The sequence below is a fragment of the Saimiri boliviensis genome, chromosome 15 (genome assembly GCF_048565385.1).
Source record: "Saimiri boliviensis isolate mSaiBol1 chromosome 15, mSaiBol1.pri, whole genome shotgun sequence".
NCBI lineage: Eukaryota > Metazoa > Chordata > Mammalia > Primates > Cebidae > Saimiri > Saimiri boliviensis.
In genome coordinates, this window is record NC_133463.1 from 82,517,041 (window position 1) to 82,524,555 (window position 7,515).

The following is a 7,515-nucleotide window of genomic DNA, read 5'->3' on the forward strand; positions in this document are numbered from 1 at the left end:
TTCAATTGAGAAAATAACATAAATGTTATATGACAAAATAAGTATGGTGTGATGAGAAAACAATGAATGCACTTCTAACATCCTCTGTTTTCCGATGCAGAGCTACAATTAGTATGTAGTAAAGGGAAGGGCAAAAATGCCATCTTATTGTAAGAAAGATGACATTGTAGCCCCTTGACTATTTGTTAGAGATTAATAAGAAATAGATTCTTATTTTTTTCTTGTTTTGGTCCCAGCTCAGAGGTCTTTTTTCCTGGAGAAATAATATAATAAGCAGAAGCAAATCCTAAAAGGATTTGAGGAAGCCAGGAGTAAGGCAGACATATCCAGAAAGAATAACCAACGGTATTTACATAATAAAATGAGGCTGATGGAATTTTAAAATTGCTTTTCAGCATCCACCACTATAATACTTGATTCAGGAAGAATCATCAGTGAATATTTTTCCAGTTACTATTGCAGCATAGCAATTATCCCAAATCTCTAGGGCTAACGCAACCACTTTGACACACGATTTTGCGGATCGGGAATCTAAGACACTGTCTGGGAAGTTCTTGCTTGCAGTCGTTCATGTGGTTCCAGATGTCAGGCGAAGCATCAGCCATCTTGAAGGTTCAGCTCGGCTGCAGCATTCAAGGTGGGTCACTTGTATGGCAGCGGCTGGTGCTGGCCATTGGCTGGCAGCATGGCTAGGCTGCTGACCACAGCTTCCACTCATGGCCTCTCTACCACGGCAATCCCAGGGTGTTCTGACTCCTCACATGCTGCCTCGTTCTTCCCAAGGACAGCAGCCCAAGAGGACAAAATACGCGCTACCTGACCTTTAGTAAGGCAGCCTCAAAGGTCACACAGCATCACTTTTCCTTTACTCCAGTGGACAAAGTCATCACAGCCTTACCCAGATTTGACTGGAGAGAATGTAGACCTCTTCATAGGAGGAATCTCAAAGACTTTCAGGGCTATATTTTATAAACTGTCATGTACCATTGTCTAAGAGTTTACCAGAGAAGAGGCTATTTACTCAGCCTCAAAGTAATTCTCATAGATTATCTATTTATGAGAAAGGGAAAACAGATGTATTTATGGTGAAGAAATCCGGCCAACACCACCTTAGCCAAGAGATCGAAGTTATTGTCACTGATAACAGAATATAGTGCCTTGTTGCTTCTGATATGGTGTGCTGAGGGAGCACTTCAATCTGAACAGAAGCAAACAGTAGGACCAACCCTAATGAAGAGCAGTCTACAAAATAATTGGCCTGTCCTCTTAGAAATGCCCATGTAGTAGCCACAGATGCTCTCAGTGCCCGCCCCACATGCCCCCAGCACGCACACCTGCAGCTCTGGAGCTCTCCTGGGGTGAGCAGAGACACTGGGAAGCTGAGGACCCTGGAGACACTTTTATCCAATGAAGGATGGGAGTTAGATAAGTACCCTCACTTCCTTGCCTAACAGGGTAGGTTAACTCTGGGCATTTCCCACACTCTCTCCCAGAATTGTTCATTGGAATTTGAGCTTCTGTCATCCAGACAGGTTACTTGTTTGATAACACCCTTATCTCGGCTTCCTTCCCTTGCTTGTTTAACTTCTCCACTCCCTAATCATGTTTCCTAAAATCGCTTCCTCCCTTCACAATATCTGCCTGCATTCAAATCCCTGGCTCAGTATCTGCTTCTGAGAGAACCCAATGTAGCAATCATGAAGGATGGAAGACAAGACTGAGGAAGCACTCTAAATTAATGGAGAGTAAAGAAATGCAGCAGTAGATTCAATGTGTGGTCTTGGAGTGGAACCAAGGTTGGGGGGGAAATGCTGTGAATGACATCATTGAAATAATAAGCAAAATTTGAGTATGAGCTATGGAGAAGACAATGGTATTGTATCAGTGTTGTTTTCAGAATTTTGTAATTATAGGATAGTGACATAAAATGATGTCCTTAGTCTTAGGAGACAAATGCTGACATATTTGGGTTAAAGAATCATGCGGCCTACAGCTTATTCTAAAATGGCTTAAGAAATGATAATAGTAAAAAGATTATTCGGCAGCACATATACTAAAATTGGAACGATACAGAGAAGATTAGCATGGCCCCTGCGCAAGGATGACACGCAAATTCGTGAAGCGTTCCATATTTAAAAAAAAAAAAAAAAAAAGATTATGAGTTTTTAAATATGTGACAAAATACAAGGGGTATTCAAAATGTGTATTATGAAAAAACTATGCATGGAGTTCAAAAATATTTTTGCATCAGAATAAACTCCCCACTAACTTATTGTAACTATTATAACATCTCTGAAGAGGATCTAGTTTGGGGCAGTAAGAAGGGTAAGACATTAGTTTGAAAAGAGGTACTACCAGAGCAGCAGGTATTCTCCTAAAGTGGAAGCAAGAACAAACATCAAATTTATGGTGGAGCACCGATGGAAGAATGGTGAAATCAATGATGCTTTTACAAAAAGTTTATGAAGACAGTGCCCCAAATAAAGCAGCAGTTTGCAAATGGATAACTCACTTTAAGAAGGGACAAGACAATGTTGAAGATAAAGCCCTCAATGACAGACAATCTAAATCAATTTGTGAGGAAAAAAAATAATCTGATTCATGCCCCAATTGAAGAGAACCAAAGATTAAGAGCACCTATAATAGCCAACACCACAGACATCTCAACTGGTTCAACTTACACAGTTCTGACTGAAAAATTAAAGTTGTACAAACTTTCCACTTAATGGGTGCCAGAACCATTACACCTGGATGAGCTGCAGATGAGAAAAGCTTTCAACAGAAATGTTAAAGAAGTGGGATCAAGATCCTGAAGCATTTCCTTAAAGAACTGTAATAAGAGATGAAACATGACTTTACCAGCATTATCCTAAAGACAAGGCATAATCAAAGCAATGGCTACCAAGAGGTGGAAGTGGTCCAAGTCTATGCAAAAGCAGATCAGTCAAAAACAAAGGCCATGACTACAGGTTTTTTTTGAATGCTCAAGGCATTTTGCTTGTTGAGTTTCTGGAGGGCCAAAGAAAAATAACATCTGCTTATTATGAGAGTGTTTTGAGAAAGTTAGCAGAAAAACTCCCAAGAAACCTTCATCAGAGAGTCCTTTTCCATTAGGACAAGGTTCCTTATCACTCCTCTCATCAAACAAGGGCAATCTTGTAACAGTTTTGATGGGAAGTCATTAGACATCCATCTTAGAGTCATGATTTGGCTCCATCTGATTTCATTTTATTTCCTAATTTTAAAAATGTAAGGGTTAAATTCCCGGGACCCTCATTCAGCTCTTTAGGGATGGACTAAACAAATGGCTGGTATCATTGCTTAGAAAAGTATCTTGTACCTGATGAAACTTATTTTGAGAAATAAAGTTTATATTTTTATTTTTATCTTTTAATTTCATTTTTCCATGAACTTTTTGAAACCCCCTTATATTAACAATTAGTGAGCATTATGTGGGTGTTGTTTTCTTCTTGCAACTTTTCTAATCTTTTAAAATTATCTTAAAAAGTTATAATACTAAAAATAAAAAAAAAAAGATTATAAATGTAACAGAAATTAGGAGGGAAGGTACATGTACCAAAAATAAAAGTGTCTGTAGCTGAAACAGTATATTTTTAAATGTAACTATGAGCTTTCCAGCAAGTCACAAATGTCTAATACTGGAAGAGGTGAAAAATGCTAAAGATACGTCAAGTATTTCTCAAATTTTATAAACGTAAAAATGTGAGTCTCATAGTGGATTAAGGCAAATAATAAAGGAAATGAACATTTTTGATGTTGCCAGATGATGTACATGCATTCTCCCCATTAATGGCAATGTCCATGTGACTAGGGTTTATAGCTTTTGCATTGATGTGAGCTGCTATGAGGTTTGCAGAATTCCCACTTTGCTTCGACATACAAAGGTGTTATTTATTTAGGCTCAGAAAGACCAGGGAACTTGCCCAAAATCTCACAGCTGAAACATGGCAGAGCCACGATTCAAACTTTGAATTGTCTGTAACAAATCCTTCACTCTTTTTCCTACTTCAGTGCCACACCCAATTCTTAATAAAGATACAGAGATGCTGCCAGACCATGTCTAACCTTGGTAAACCTAACCTGTGACATCAATGTGAGTAATTATACCATAGTCAGCATAGACCTGCATGAGCCACTGGGTAGACTTCATGAGGCAGCCCTGTGTCCTTAAATGAAGGGAGAAGTGGATGATAGGAAATGTCCAAGTGTGCATGACTGTTATGAATTTCTATGTTCTCCTCCTTCTTAAGAAAAGGAAGCATTCAGGTGGTAGCTACAGAGCTCTCTGCATGAATTGCCCAAGCATCTTGGTGGACCGCAAGCTCATCATGAGTCAAAACTACGGCCAAGAAAAAAAAAAATAATCTGATTTTGAATTTGAATCACTGGAGATTTAATGAATTTCATTATTTGATAGAACTCAGAGAAACCTTAGAAATCTAACCTGCTAATTTTTACAGATGACAAGACTGAGGCCCAGGGAGAAGGACGCTTTGGTTGGGGCTGCAAGCTAATTAGCAGAAGGGCAAGTACAGAGCCATGAGACAACCCAGCTCTGACTCTCCTGGGAAGATCTGCTGATATTCTCAGGCTCACTTTTTCTTTATTTTTTAAAAATCGTGTTCTTCCCCTTCTATTGAACTAGAAATTTTCTGACAAGCTTGGAAATGTTAATAGACCATCTGAGAGAGCTGGTACCTAATGCAGCTAAACATATCAAAAAGGATAGGCCATGCTCCTGCCTTCTCTTTCCCTTCAGCATAGCTGATAGGTTTCCAAAGAGCAATATTGAGATGGGTTTGGACAGGGCCTGGTGTAGCTATTGATGACGTATTAATATAATCTCATTGTGGGGCAGGCGCTGCTAAAGAATCTGTTAAACTTACCATGTGGGAATCAGGAGGCCAAAGGGGCCTTGGACAGAAGTAAATTCCCCTGAACCAAACTAGGAAAATAGGAACCACAAATATAAAGAAATAGAGGACATCTTCATGCACAGCCTTACAACACTGGAGGAAACCAGGTGTCTGAGGGTTTAGAGGAATAAGAATATATTGAATATATTGTCTTGCAGGGAACAGGGTATAAAATGTCAAGGAAAAAGAAAAACCATGCCCAGATTTTCATGTGTGGAGGGGGAGAGATGAGGCAGTGTGTTTTTTTCTACAACTGGTCTAGCAGAATTTGATCTGTTCAGTTTTTTAAATGATGACCAGGTAAAATCTCACTTAACTATATAAATGTGTATGTGTGTACATGTGTGTATATGTATGTTTGTGTGTATATGTGTATTATATGTGTATACTGTGTATATATATGTGGATATGTGTGTATTGTGGTATGTGTATTGTGTGTGTGGATACTTTGTGTAAGTGTGTATATCTGTATTGTGTACATGTACATATGTGCATGTGTGCTTTGTGTGAAGCATGTATTATGTGTATGCATGTATGTATGTGTATGTGCATATTGTGTATTGTGTGTATTTCCTTTAGCTCCTAGTCACTATTCCACGTACTTTCCTTCTCTCTTAGCAACAAGCTAAGGTCTGGAAAATGGACCTAAAACCCTGGCAGTTGTAATCCTGTTATTTTTCCTCTTCCCACTTGGGCTAAGTGAGATGAAATGTATATTTCTATTTGAAAGAAGTCCAATTAGCAGAATAATTCTGAAATTGCCCACTACTTGGCCCAGATTCATACACCTGGACATTAAAGCAACTCTGAGACTCATTTCCAAGGCATCACTGCCAGGTGCTCTCTGGCAAAAGTGACTGATGCCCACAGAGTCCAGAATGTGGACATTTGTACAATAAATGGGCAAACTTTGGATTTAAAACCCGTCTACAATGTTTTGCACTGGTCTCAGTGATGGCAGTGTTTAGAATGCGTGACCGTGCTTTGAGGGATGATACATTTTATGAAGCAACCATCACATTGACATGCTATTGGGCTCCGTCAGATATGCCAACATGATCGATGTTTGCCCATCAGTGCAGCGAAGATGTGATGTGCAGGCCCAGCATGTGTAAGCCAAACATTACCCACTCGGAGTCTCAAGACCTGATGAGAAACTTTGTAGGGGGCTGTTTTTATTATTGCTGCTGTTATTATTCCCTCAAGGGGCCTCTGTGACTACTGAATTATAACTGATTTATCTTGCAGTTTATTGCAATTTGCCACTTTGCTCCTCATGTCAAAATCCCAATAAAATTTTCATCCCCAAAAATCAGGCACTACATTATGATAATGGCATTAGCATTTCATCCATCAGCAGAAACTGAATGCATTACTTAACACATTCCAGAGACATTCATAAATTTGAGAAGTTGCTCTTTTGGAAGTATGTTCTTAAACCTTCAGATTATTATCTAGGTTTGGGGAAGTCCTGGCAGCCTGGCCTACTGGAGATGTTGAAGCCTTTTAGAGAGTTGCCAGGACTGCCTCATACTCACTGATAGGCCAGGACAGGGATAATAAGAAATCAGCTGGAAGGAAGTTCACAATCTTGGCAGTGGCTGCTCCAAATCCCACAGTCACTGGCTTTGAAGAGCCATCTGCCTAAAATTGATTGGCTCAGAATGCTGGCACACAGAGATAATGAATCTAAAATTATAGAGTCAAGTTCATGTGCATCTGAGCCAACTAGCTTGGGGAGAGTGGTAGGGAGCTATGAGACCACAGCCTCTGGATCTCCTCCAGCCCTGTTGGCTTTATGCACACAAGGCGTTGGTTGCCAAGAAGAAAACTGGTAGAAGTGGATGGGTAGCTGGTTCATTCAATTCAAAAAGCCTTAGTTGAGCTGCTATTTGAAAATTTTATTTGCTCCCAACTCAGCAGACTTAGCAAAGATAACAAGGCCTGATCCCTGTCCTCAGGAAGCTCACAGTCTAGTGGTTGAATCACACAGGTAAACAAGCAATTCTCATGAAAGTTAGAGTAAAGGAAGAAGGTTGAGGTAAAGTATATCCCCAGGTATGTCCTTGAATGGTGAATTCCTTTCCCTCCACTAGGGTCTCTGCTCCTTTAAAGGACTCTTTTCTGTAAAGCTCTACCCTTTCCAAGCTTCAGTAACCACTCAACTTGGTTTATTCATCATGGCCTAGAGATGACAGTGTTTCTATTTGGGCCCCTCCAAAATCACACTCTAAGCCAATAGTCAGCAAACATTTTTTATAAAGAGACAGACAGCACATCGTTTCACCTTCCCAGCCATGCAGTCTCTGTTACAGCTTCCCAACCAACTCTATCCCTGGAGTACAACAGCAGTCACAGACAATACATAAAGGATTTGACATGGCTGTTTTCCAATAAAACTTTATTTACTAAAACACAGCCAATAGACTGGATTTTCCCCAAAACTGTAGTTCCAAATCCTCAGACAGACTGGGAAGTTTAACTTCTGGCCAATATGCTTGGCCTCAAAGTCTACTTTGAAAAACTAAAAAAAATAATTCCCCTGCAGTTTTCTGCCACAGAGTTTTAGTGACCATGA

General features: G+C 39.7%; 1 non-coding gene across 1 annotated transcript; it reads left to right on the forward strand.

Annotated features, from left to right (window-relative positions):
- Positions 1–2,032: 2,032 nt before the first annotated feature.
- Positions 2,033–2,136, forward strand: LOC120362385 (U6 spliceosomal RNA). The gene has a single exon (XR_005578302.1). It is a non-coding gene; the product is annotated as a U6 spliceosomal RNA (small nuclear RNA).
- Positions 2,137–7,515: the final 5,379 nt, after the last annotated feature.